Source organism: Macaca nemestrina, chromosome 6, assembly GCF_043159975.1.
Source record: "Macaca nemestrina isolate mMacNem1 chromosome 6, mMacNem.hap1, whole genome shotgun sequence".
NCBI classification, from domain to species: Eukaryota; Metazoa; Chordata; class Mammalia; order Primates; family Cercopithecidae; genus Macaca; species Macaca nemestrina.
Genome location: NC_092130.1, coordinates 176,407,425 through 176,420,989, shown reverse-complemented (window position 1 = coordinate 176,420,989; position 13,565 = coordinate 176,407,425). Strand labels below are relative to the sequence as shown.

The 13,565-nt window shown below is 42.6% G+C and overlaps 1 long non-coding RNA gene across 1 annotated transcript; it reads left to right on the top strand.

The window, feature by feature from the left end:
• The first annotated feature begins 4,127 nt into the window (after window positions 1-4,127).
• LOC139363650 (uncharacterized) lies at window positions 4,128-6,867 on the top strand. Its single transcript, XR_011624367.1, has 3 exons — window positions 4,128-4,456; window positions 4,679-5,039; window positions 5,801-6,867. It is a non-coding gene; the product is annotated as an uncharacterized lncRNA (long non-coding RNA).
• Window positions 6,868-13,565: the final 6,698 nt, after the last annotated feature.

Sequence of the window (13,565 nt, the reverse complement as noted above, 5' to 3'; positions counted from 1 at the left end):
GTCTTGAGTCTTTATCCAGTTTGCCAGTCTGTGTCTTTTAACTGAGGCATTTAGCCCATTTGCATTTAAGGTTAATATTGCTATGTATTAATTTGATCCTGTCATTATGATGTTAGTTGTTATTTTGACCATTAATTGATGCAGTTTCTTCATAGTATCAATGGTCTTTACAATTTGATATATTTTTGCATTGACTGGTACTGGTTGTTCCTTTCCACGTTTAGTGCTTCCTTCAGGAGCTCTTGTAAGGCAGGCTTGGTGGTGACAAAATATCTCAGCATTTGCTTCTCTGTAAAGGATTTTATTTCTCATTCACTTATGAAGCTTAATTTGGCTAGATATGAAATTCTTGATTGAAAATTCTTTTCTTTAAGAATGTCTAATATTGGCAACCCACTCTCTTCTGGCTTGTAGGGTTTCTGCCAAAAGATTTGCTGTTAGTCTGATGGGCTTCCCTTTGCGGGTAACCCGACCTTTCTCTCTGGCTGCCCTTCATATTTTTTCTTTCATTTCAACCTTGGTGAATCTGACAATTATGTGTCTTTGGGTTGCTCTTCTTGAGGAGTATCTTTGTGTTTTCTGTATTCCTGAATTTGAATTTGAATGTTGGCCTGCCTTGCTGGGTTGGGGAAGTTCTCCTGGATAATATTCTGAAGAGTGTTTTCTGACTTGGTTCCATTCTCCCCATTACTTTCAGTTATACCAATCAAATGTAGATGTGGTCTTTTCACATAGTCCCATATTTCTTGGAGGCTTTGTTCATTTCTTTCAAATCTTTTTTTCTCTAAACTTGTCTTCTCACTTTGTTTCATTAATTTGATCTTCAATCACTGATATCCTTTCTTCCACCTGATCGAATCAGCTATTGAAGCTTGTGCATGAGTCACAAAGTTCTCGTGCCATGGTTTTCAGCTCCATCAGGTCATTTAAAGACTTCTACACTGTTCATTCTAGTTAACCCTTCGTCTAATCTATTTTCAAGGTTTTTAGCTTCCTTGCAATGGGTTAGAACATGCTTCTTTAGCTCGGAGAATTTTGTTATTACTGACCTTCTGAAGCCTACTTCTGTCAACTTGTCAAAGTCATTCTCCATCCAGCTTTGTTCCATTGCTGGTGAGGATCTGTAATCCTTTGGAGGAGAAGAGCTGCTCTGGTTTTTAGAATTTACAGCTTTTATGCTCTGGTTTTCCCCCATCTTTGTGGTTTTTTCTACCTTTGGTCTTTGATATTGGTGACCTACATATGGGGCTTTGGTGTGGATGTCCTGTTTGTTTATTTTGATGCTATTCCTTTCTGTTTGTTAGTTTTCCTTCTAACCATCAGGTTCCTCAGCTGCAGGTCTGTTGGAGTTTGGTGGAGGTCCACTCCAGACCCTGTTTGCCTGGGTATCACCAGCAGAGGCTGCAGAACAGCAAATATTGCTACTGATCCTTCCTCTGGAAGCTTCATCCCAGAGGGCCACCTGCCTGTATGAGGAGTCAGTTGGCCTCTATTGGGAGGTGTCTCCCAGTTAGGCTACACAGGGTCAGGGGCCCACTTGAGGAGGCAGTCTGTCCATTCTCAGAGCTCAGACACCATGCTGGGGGAACCACTGTTCTCTTCAGAGCTGTCAGACAGGGCCATTTAAGTCTGCAGAAGTTTCTACTGCCTTTTGTTCAGCTATGCCACATCCACAGAAGTGGAGTCTATAGAGGCAGTAGGCCTTGCTGAGCTGCAGTAGGCTCCACTCAGTTCGAGCTTCCCAGCTGCTTTGTTTACCTACTCAAGCCTCATGAATGGCGGATGCCCGTCCCCCTACCAGGCTGCAGCCTCATAGGTCAATCTCAGACTGCTGTGCTAACAGTGAGCAAGGCTCCACGGGCATGGAACCTGCCAAGCCAGGCACGGGAGAGAATCTCCTGGTCTGCTGGTTGCTATGACCATGGAAAAAGTGCAGTATTTGAGCAGAAGTGTCCCATTTTTCTAGGTATAGTCTGTCACAGCTTCCCTTGGCTAGGAAAGGGAAATCCTCCAACCTCTTGCTCTTCCCATGTGAGACAACGCCCCACCCTGTTTCAGCTCTCACCCTCCATGGGCTGCACCCACTGTCAACCAGTCCCAATGACATGAACCAGGTACCTCAGTTGGAAATGCAGAAATCACATGTCTTCTGCATCAGCCATGCTGGAAACTGCAGACTGGAGCCGTTCTTATTTAGCCATCTTGGAACAGAATCCAATAATTGCAATTTTAAAAAATGTATCCAAATGACTTGTATTTTCACTACTAAGCATTGAATTGAAATTATATAGATATAACTCAAATTCTCTGTGAAGGATTATTTTATCAACTAATGTTTGTATATCTTTATGATTTTATATTTTGTTGTGTATTTAGTTGTTTGGCCTATAAAATATTTTATAAATGTTACAAAGATATTTTCTTACATGAAATATGGGATTCTGAGAAAGGTATTTTATTGGAATTATACCTGGTATGTAAGTAAATCGCCATTCACCTTTGTCTTATTGTGCTGTGTGGCACAAGAGGAAAGAGGGGAGAGGGAAAAACCACAAAGGACTTTTCAGGAAGGTGCTGGGAGTCACAAGGACTCAGCTAAAGGAAGGAAACAGGATGCACAGAGAGTAAGCTAGGGTTGGATTCTCCAAAAAAAGAAGTTTTCTTTTTTAACTCCATTGATTAAAAAAAAACAGGTAAGTGAGTCCTTGCCATACTTTACTTCAAATAACATCTTACGAAGTTTGGGAGAGGTCTCCTAGGTGTCCTTATTTTTTGCTTGTTTTAATTTTGACCCCATCTCTTTCCTAATATTTACTGGCCTCAAATGCTTAGGAAACTCAAGCAGCCTCTTATTGATTCTGGGGACCCATGAGGATGATTTAGAAACTTCATAGATTATCATTTTCTTCATTGGAGAAAAATTGCACAAAAGAAGGGGGTGGGAGTCACAGTGGGCCACAGAGGAACAGCCCAAAGTTTCCAAAGAAGAAGAGAGTCAGAGGGATGGGTCCATCCTGAGACACCTGTGAGCCCACAGTGGGGACGCTGGCAGATGAGCCTCAGGGGCACCCCATTTCTGCAGTGCTCTCTTGAGTCCCAGGCTCTAAAGGGCCCAAGTAATAGTGAAGGCGCTCTGGGGTAGAAGGATGGCTGTGGCTGCCATTGCTTCCTGGTGACTCTTGGAAGATGCAGTCATGATAGCAAAAGAATTTGCTCTTTAACAGTTCCTAGCATCTTTCCAACACATTTCCCATTACATGTTGACTTTTTTCCAGTATTTCAAGATCAAATGGTGAAAAGCTATAAGGGAAGTGACAAGTCCTTCACACCAGAATGTGATTGAGCTGTGGACTCAATTATTTATATATTTCAACAAATATTTAAAGAATATTGGCTAGCTGGACATTAACTCCAACACTACAGAAAAGAGTATTGGTCTTATCACTGCTTTATATGTGTATTCCTATAATGAGTTCAAATATTCCAATGATATGGTTTGAATATCTGTCCCATCTGTATTAGTCAGCGTTCTCTAGAGGGACAGAACTAGTAAGATAGATAGATAGATAGATAGATAGATAGATAGATAGATAGATAGAAAGGGGAGTGTATTAAGTATTAACTCACAGCATCAGAAGGTCCCACAAAAGGCTGTTTGCAAACCAGGGAGCAAGGAGAGGCAGTTCAAGTCCCAAAACTGAAGAACTTGGAATCCAGTGTTCAAGGGCAGGAAGCATGCAGCATGAGAGAAAGATATAGCCTGGGAGGCTAGGCCAGTCTAGCCTTTTCATATTTTTCTGCCTGCTTTATATTCTACCCTCATTGGCAGCTGATTAGATGGTGCCCACCCACATTAAGGGTGGGTCTGCCTTCCCCAGTCCACTGACTCAAATGTTAATCTCCTTTGGCAACATCCTCACAGACACACACAGGATCAATACTTTGCATCCTTCAATCCAACCAAGTTGACACTCAGTATTAACCATCACACCACCCAAAACTCATGTTTAACTGTAATTCCCAATGATGGAGATGGGCCTGGAGGGAGGTCACTGGATCATGGGGTGGATCCTTCATAGTTTAGCACCATCCCTTTGGTGCTGTTCTTGTGATAGACTTCTCACGAGATCTGGTTGTTTAAAGGTGTGTGGCACTGCCCCCCCACCCTTTCTCCCTGCTCCCACCATGTGAAGCAATGGCTACCGCTTTGCCTTTCACCATGATTGTAAGTTTCCTGAGGCTTCCCCAGAAACTGAGCAGGAGCTGCTACACTTGCTGTACAGACTACAGAACTGGGAGCCAATTAAATTTTTCCTTATAAGTTACTCAGTATCAGACATTTCTTTATCGTAGTGCAAAAGTGGACTAATACACCCATCATTTCAAAACCAATGAAAGCAACACTGATTGAGAGTTGTGTGCCTGACACTTCATATTCCTACAGCTACTCTTTAAGGTAGGTATTACTGTTCTCATTTTAATATTGAGAAAACTAAGAGTCTAAGATGTGAGTGACTTGCTCAAGATTTCTCAGCTAGCATGTGGCAGAGATAGAGATGGATAGAAAGCAGATTTTGGGTTAACTAATGGCTGTATAGGCCAAGAGGCAAGAATAGAGAATAGGTGAAATACAATTTGCTAATTAATATGAAGACATAATCATGCTTTTCTTTAATAGACCCATCAACTTGCAAAGTGGAGCCAATTTCTTCTGTTCTCTTTGCTTTGTCTGCAATTCCTGGGCATAGAGAGTAACCTGTGCATGTTTCTCATCCAGTCATTATTGAATCGAGTGAATGCGATGGTTTCCAAGTGTTTCCCATAGCCTGCCACTTTTTTGAACCCACAGAGGCGAATAAGGAGCATCTTTACAATATCAGCAATTGAAACTGATATGAATGAAGACAAGAATGATGACTGCATAACTCTTCGGAATGCAATTTCAAAACTGGACATGAGTCCAGGGAAATGGAACAAAACCCTGACCATCCCAACGCCTGCATGTGGGAATCTCAGTGCCAAGCACTTCATTATGCAAAGTAGGTGCTTCCCAAATACTCTGATAAGGATAACGGGTGGATTTTGCCAAATTAAATCCGTCCCAAGTAACAGACTCTTCTTGCTGCTAAGTTGAGAAGTGCTAAAGAAAACAATAAAAGCCCATACCCGAGTCCAGAGGGACGTATAGAGCATACGTTCTTCCCAATGGCAATAAAGCTTCATGTCTGGGCTCACCTCCCTTGACTCAGTGGGATTGCACAGATCCTCTGATTCATGTCAAACATAAATCCTAAACTGGCACTCTGGTCCTCAGCATGTACGAGATGGAAGAGGGATTCTTTCAGCTGTTTAGAAACTAAGTTACAGAATCTACACAGGAGAGTTTTCTAATTTCTAATTAAACATGAAGTCAGAATGAGCTTTTTTTTTTTTTTTTTTTTTTTTTTTTTTTTTTTTTTTTTTTTTTGCCTTTTAGCTACCTTGCTACCTTAACTCTTCTTGTAATAGGAGACAAAGTGACTCATGGGCTTCCATTTTGAGGATCAATTGAACTCATTAGGGATTTTTAAAAACAGATTTCTGAGTCTTAGCCCCAGGGATTCTAATCGTCAGTTATAATGGGGCCCCTTAATGTGATTTTGAGGTCTTTTCTAGTTCTAACAAAGCTGGAAAAGTTTAGGTGGGGCCCCGACATGTAATTTTTTAGGTGGGGCCCCCAAATGTGATTTTGAGGTCTTTTCTAGTTCTAACATCCATTGTTTCTTCTTTATTATAAATGTTCATTTATTTCCGTTCTCAGTTTTTGTAGATTTCACCGGACCCACTCTTCAAAAACAATCAACCCAGTTTGATGATACTCCTCTCAGCTGAAGCATCATAATTCAGTTGCCCTTGGTTTTGTAGACCTATTCTCCAACCTTCAATTATTTCCACTACTCTCATTTGAGTATTCTCAAATTTCCATCTTGTTGCACACATGATCATCCGTGGTAATGATTATTTTAGAAGCTACATTTGTCATTGTCAGTCTGATAGTTCTTACATGTATGTAAGCTTTTTTTTTTTTTCAAATTATCTCAGTTAAATTAAATCATCCTTGGGGAAATAAAAACAAACTATTTTTTTTTTTCCACTGACTCAATACTGTCTACTTGATTCCTTTATTCCTACCATCATCTTTCAAGAAGCTGGTCTCCTCCACCTGAGTTCCCCTGTGAGAAAGGGTTTCAGTAGAATATTGCACTGTCTGTGGGGTGGTGTGTAAGTTGGAAGAAATGTGATTTAGTGCATTTGGAAGTATATTGTCTGTCCCCATGATACTTATATATCTATTATAAATAATTTCTTTTACTTTTCTTTTCAGAAAATGATTAGTTCACCTGAAATGAGTCTGAATGTCCCAGGTCTATTGTTTCAGAACTGGAGCTGCAATCCATAGCCCTGTGAAGGTGGTTATTAACTTACTTTGGAAATGCAATCACAGACCACAGATTATTTCAGTGAAACCATGTCTGTCCCATATGTTGCATTCCATTCTGTTAGTGAACTGGGTCTGTTGTTGGTGCCGCCTACTGTTAAGTTTATTGATGAGAACTTAAGCATTTGGTCTCTAAGGAAATACCCTGGGTCATATACGTGCACCTGGTTTCGGTTGGGAAAAGTTTCGTCCTCCAACTATGTCTTTGTGGCTGGAAATTTTCAGCCACCGCAACACAAAAGGTAAAATATATGTCATCTCATCTCTAGGCACTAACAAAATAGAAACAGAGAAGGTGTATGGTCTAAACAGAACCAGAGAACAGTTCAGGCCTCACGTGCAGAGCGGCATCCTATCATAAAACCTGGCCACAGGCTGCTAAAATGGTGCAAAATGCAGGTTTCCCACTTTTCACATAAAAAAATAAATAAAAGTCAATAAAGAAATGTTGGTGTTTGTTTATGTGCATGCGTTTTATCTAAGTTCAGGACATTCAGCTGATTCTACTACCCCATGGCTGTGTTTCCATGCTTCCTAAATAAACTTAACTGACTTCTCCATGGCTAACTCTTGGTTAAGATAATTTTCTTAACTTAAGATTTTTTCTGCTGGGCACGGTAGCTCATGCCTATGATTACAGCACTTTGGGAGGCAGAGGCAGGTGGATAACCTGAGGTCAGGAGTTCGAGAACAGCCTGGCCAAGATGGTAAAACCCCATCTCTACTAAGAATACAAAAATTAACCAGGCGTGGGGGCAGGGGCCTGTTATCCCAGCTACTCAAGAGGCTGAGGCAGGAGAATCGCTTGAATCTGGGAGGTTGAGGTTGCAGTGAGCCAAGGTTGCGCCATTGCACTCCACCGGGGCAACAAGAGGAAAACTCCATCTGAAAAAGTAAAATAAAAAATAATATTTTAAAAAGATTCTTTCCATGTCCCTACTTTGAAGAATAATATAAAGTCTCAAAGTGACGAGGATCCCACTTTATGCAGGCCAGCAGCTGGTCGAGGAGGAGTCTGATTTCTTCCATCTGCTCCCTGGTCCTTCTGACTTCCCTGCTTGCAGGTGAGACGAGGGGGATAACCCCTTGTGAGTCAGCACCTGCCGTGGAGCCTCCCCACAGTGGGCCTTCTGCCAGCATGTGTCCTGCACAGCATGTGATATGGTTGCACTGAACAGCCTCCAGCTACAAAGAAGCTGGAAGATGGTCTAGCAGGAAATGCACTGGAGGCTTTTGTCCGAAGTGCGCAGGCCTTATCTTCTCATGAAGTCCCTCCTGATACGTTCATTGATGAATATTCACATGTCCTGTGAATGATGATTGCGACCCCTGCTTCAGAGGCCTGAGGCAGTTTCTGGGAACTAGAAGCCGTTGGCGATGCAGTTCACAGAGCTTCAGCTTCAGCCCTTAGGGTGGCCTTGCAATGTGTTTATGGACCACATGTTTGATAAAATTTGCCAGTCTAAGAATGTTACTGCAATTGAGATCAATTGCATTCCATCTATCCCTTGCTCACCTTCCCTTCATGGCTGCTGGTATTGAACAGGCTATGAACAAGTTAGGGATCTCAGAAAGTGGAGTTGCTTTAGAGATACATTTAGATTGTAATTAACCTGATACAGTTAATGGACTTACAGTAACTTACTTGTATAATCAAGTTACTGTTACCTGTCCTTCCTATAAGACACATAGGAAGGGGCTGGACAGAGGTCCTAGGATAGGAGTATGTCCTCAAGGTGTTGGCATGAAAGCCTGTGGGGCCAATGAGAAAAGTCTTAAAATATATGGCACTATGGTAGGGTGCAGTGACTCACGCCTATAATCTCAGCACTTTGGGAGGCCGAGGGGAGCAGATCACCCAAGTTCAGGAGTTCAAGACAAGCCTGGCCAACATGATGAAACCCCGTCTCAACTAAAAATACAAAAAAGTTAGCTGGGTGTGGTGGCATGGGCCTGTAATTCCAGTTACTGTGGGAGGCTAAGGCAGGAAAATCGCTTGAACCCGGGAGGCAGAAGTTGCAGTGAGCCGAGATTGCGCCATTGCATTCCAGCCTGGGTGACAAACATGAAACTCTGTCTCAAATATATATATAAATTTTTCATATATATATATTTCATATATATATATATATCTTTCATATATATGTGTGTATATATATGGCACTAGAAGCCAGTCCAATCCCCAGATGTATAAAACTGTAAACAGATTTCCTCAGCAAAATGGATGCTCTCCCCTGTCAGAAACATATCCAGTTAGGCAGCACTAATATTTAGGAATATATTGATAGTTTTTTTCTTTGACTTTTGATGGAAATATTATGAAATAGAATTTATCAAGATCCCTGTGTCTGTAAAACACAAGCCCACATCAGTAGTGCAAATGCAAGAACTCCTGCGTGTCTTATGCTTTTCCATGTTTAATGATAAAAACCAATAAATGTTACACAAGCAACTTAGAGCAAAGACTAAACTAGTTTTTCTAGCTTTCTGTAGAAAATATATAAAACTAAATAAGTTTTAAACAAGCAAGTTGGAGCAGAGACTAAACTATTTTTCTAGTTTTACTATAGAAAATACATAAACATAAACAAATGTTAAACAAGCAAGTTAAAGCAAAGACTAAACAATTTTTCTAGTTTTACTATAGAAAATATACTAGGAAATCACTGTCACTTAAAAAGACAATAAAAGAATATGCAACAGAAAATTGTAGGCAAATATAATAGCAGACATCTAGCAGTTTATTATTTGTGTGTGTGTGTGTGTTTCCACTTAAGTTATAATCTGATGTGATTTATTTTCTCATTCAAGACAAATATTTTTATTTGTGCCATGTTTAGCTGAGTGAGACAGGCAGGCTGCCCATAGCTCCCTGCTTGGGCACCAAGCCTTCAACACACGGCTCCATCTGGCACCATCTGGCTCTGCTGTTTCTTGCTCCCCTAGTTGTGAAATGCAAGGCTCTGTTTGCGTACCAGGACTTTTTGTGGCCTGGACTCTTTTTTCTTGTTTTCAGGACCTCACTGCTCAGGGGCATAACAGAATACCTGCTTCTTCTCCAGTCCCCTGGTTGGGATTTCTGAGCGTTGTAAATGACCAGCTTATGCTCTTCCTGGACTTTTATCCAATGCCTTGTCCTTGATCTCTGGCAAGACTCACTTATGCCTTTATCCTCGTTCACTCCCTGCACACCAGTGACATCTTCCATATGCAAATTTGGCAAGCTCATCACCTCATATCATGGCCAAAGCTTCCCGAGGTCTGAAGCCCGTCATTCCCACATCCCTCCACCCCATCAGGTCTCTGTCCTCTCTTGCAACTCCAAGCATGGCTGCTCCTGCCATCAGCGTATCCCTGGGTCCATCCCCAAGTGAAGTGTCCACGTGAGGTGTGGTTTGGAGACCCTAAAGACAGGGATGGGAAGTTTTCCTCAGCTGTTAAAATAGGTTGAATGAGTACATTTGTGCATGTATGCCAAAAAGTGACTATATGATTTGCAAACTTGATACTAAGACTTTCTTTTCTTGTATAATAATCTGGTAGCAAGGCTGTGGGGAGAGGAGGAGACATGTTCCCCCACGGAACACTGAGTGCTAGAGACTTTGTTTATCCAAAGAACTGACAATTGCTGGGAGGAGAAATTCACTTAGGTCAGTTTTCACGCTGCTTTACACACTTGGCTGGTGCCTCTGGGATCATTTCCCAAACCTCAGTTGTTATTTTTCTGCATACTTAGTTCTGTTCTAGTCTCATATCTCCTTCCAGGCCACTTGGGCTCCCCACTTGGGATCCACTCTTCCCGGCTTTTCAATTTCCTGTCTCTGTAAATACAGTTCCTTGTAATTCTACAATGCAAGCCTTAATCATTCCACCTGGCACAGCTAGAATCCAATCCCCCTCACAGTGTACAAGAACCACTCTTCCTTTCCAGGGATTCCCAATTCACATCAGCCTGATAAACCCGATACTCATCCAGACCTCAAAAGTAACAATTGTCTTGCATTGGGACATCTATGTCACTTAATTTGCATTCTCAAATATCAACTGCTAACTCATATCTGGGCTTTATGCTCCACGGTTCCCCAGGGTAAACCTCCAGGAACTTATGAACTGCTCTTTCTTACAGAAAGATACAGTGGCTGGGACTGCACAGAGCAAGAAGATACTTCGGTAATCATGCATGATTCCAGTGAGCATTTAGACACACAGGGGATGGAAAGATGTGGACCCTATTTGTCAATCATCAGATAGTGACATGGCAGTGCACAGAAGGTAGGTTGTGGAAGATCCATCAGCTCAGGGTTTCAGATGCATCCTGAGAACAATGTGGTCTTGCTGTCTACACAGAATTGGATGAGGTTAGAATCCATTTGGAAGGGGCATTCTCTTCACCGTGGAAGGGAAAGGTACACACTTCTAATAGCTCTTGAATTATTTTCTGTTTTTTCACATAGAACATGAGTTCAAGACCACCCTGGCCAACATGGCGAAATCCTGTCTCTACTAAAAATGCAAAAATTAGCCGGGCATGTGGGCGTGTACCTATAGTCGCAGCTACTTAGAAGGCTGAGGCAGGAGGATTGCTTGAACCTAGGAGGTGGCAGTTGCAGTGAGCCAAGATTGGGACATTGCACTCCAGTCTGGGTGACTCTGTCTCAAAAAAAAAAAACCCACGAAAAACATGAGAAGGGGTTGCCTTAACTATTTTACAAAAATGTAAATATAGAGAGGAAAAATGTGGTTTGGAGCACCCTTAATGAGCACTTTGTTCCTGGTGTCAAATATCACTAGCAGGAGAAATTGGGAAATACATAAGATGAAAAACTCCAAGGGCAGCCCTAATGCAAGCTTTATGGAGAAAATATTAGTGTTATTTTTAATCATGGGAATGTTACAGGAAAACATCCTACTGTATGCGAACATATTTATTGCGATAGAAAACCGATAACCAAGAGATAACTACTTTTCAATTTTAGTTGTGCAATGGCAGACCCTCAGGTCAAATGGTTCTCCCAAGCAGGTAACAAACCAAAGGACAAATGAGTGTTTTGCAGAGTACACAAGGCTTCAGAGCTCAAGGTGGACACAGATGCAGTCTAACAGCAGTGAAATCAGCATTAAAAAGAGGACAAATATAGATTTTCTTAAAATAGCATGCACTGAATTTCAAGGGTTTTAAAATTCATACTTATTTTACAAACTGTGTTCTGCAGGTTCAATGGACTGCACTATAATAAGTGGATGGATTCCTTAAAGCTGTATGCATTCAATTTATTATCCCTCCCAGACAGTAGAAAATCAAAATTGCAAATTAAAATCTTTAGTATGAATTAAAATTAATTGACTCTTTCCTGTGCTCAATACCTACATACTGATTGCTTATTGTGTAACAAGCCTGGGGCAAATGGTGTGGCCACCTCATCTAATCAATACCTGAGTTTTGATTATTTTACCTCCCTGTCTCTCCCTTCAATGTATCTCCCACGTGGTCTGACAATTCATAGTTTTTGTAGTTTTGACCTTCATGATTTCTCTTCTTTATTGCCACAGTTACTTCCTACCTGCAAGCTCTGTATCATATGCTGGACCATATCTCTCCAAGACATGCGCATACACGTGTACACACACATGTACCTACCCAGAAACACACACTTCTTCACACATGCACACACTCATTCACACTACATTCTCCCTGTGAAAACAAATGTGAAGCTGCTAAACATCTAAAATCAGAGCATTGTCTGAGCATTGGATTGGATCCCTTCATGGCCCATCTTGGATTCAGGACAGTTTCCTAGCTGGTCAAAGAATGAGCCTGCCTGTCTCTGGTTCTGCTTCCCACCTGTCCTGGCTGACCCCTCCCTGTGTCCTGCACTGTAGCATGTGCCCGTGACTCCTGCCTCACTTGTTCTCACTGCTTCCCCACCTGCATCACTTCCCTCACGGTTTCTCTATCAGGCCAGGTTAGAACTGGCTGCAAAGACTGAGGCAAACAACAGTGGCTTAGACAATACGGAATCCATTATTCTCTCATCAAAAGGGGAGATCTGCACCTTTCCTGTAGCTCTAGCTGGATTTTCAGAGGGAATAAACCTAGCTCCAGTTCACAGTTTTACCTGGAGGCTGTCAGAACTTCCTTATTCTCATTCTCCCCCGTCAGTCTTGGAAACAGCGAGGGCTGTGCCAGCACCCTAACGGTGCTGCAGAGAGGAAGAAGCAGGCAGCCTCTAGATGCTTTCTTGTTTACTGTCTGTTTCTTCTACTTAGAATTTCAAAAAGGGAAAATGAAAGGCCCCTGATGAACAAGGCATGGAGAAGAATCCATATTAGCAAAGAGAGGAGAGAGAAGACGACGACTTCACGCCCATGTTACGGTCCCCAGGCTGGGAGCCAGGCAGGAAGACAGTAGCTGGGTGGGGTGGCCAGAGGAGGTGGGGTGGGCAGGGTGGCACCGCAGCAGGCAGCCTGTGTCATCACCTGTACGTGGGTATGTGAAAGCACCTTTCACTCTGCAGAGGAACGCAGTAGCCCGCGCATGGCGAGCGATGTCCTTGCCCCTCAGAGGCAAGTACATTCCTTTACATCACTCAGCAGAGGATGCTCGCCCACCCGCACTGTCCCTGTGGCCAAAGAAAATGGTCCCAGAAAACCATGAGGGCAGGTGTGCTTGTGAAGGTGGCCTTCCCATGGGGTTCCAGGGACCTGGAGTCTTCTCCTCTTGCCGCTGCCACACCTCATGGCGAACAGAGTCCTCTGCAGGAGCCTGCACATCCAGCTGATGGAGGAGAGTGTGCAGATGGCCACACAGGAAGCTTCCAACAGTCAGGCCCGGAGGCAGCCCAGGCCTCCACTGACCATGCCCCGGTCCCCACCACCACCGTGAGCTCCCCGGGAGTGGGAAGTGTCGACTAGCTCTGTGCCCTGCAGAAAAAGGAGATGGGCCCAGACAACATCTCCTGTTTCCCTGCCATAAGAGAGAACTCCCTTTCTCCTTCTCTTATTTTGAACAGACAGGACCCTAGAAAATGAAGACAGCAAATGGAGATGTTCAAAGAAATGTGTAGAATGTCGTCACTGAAAAAACTGT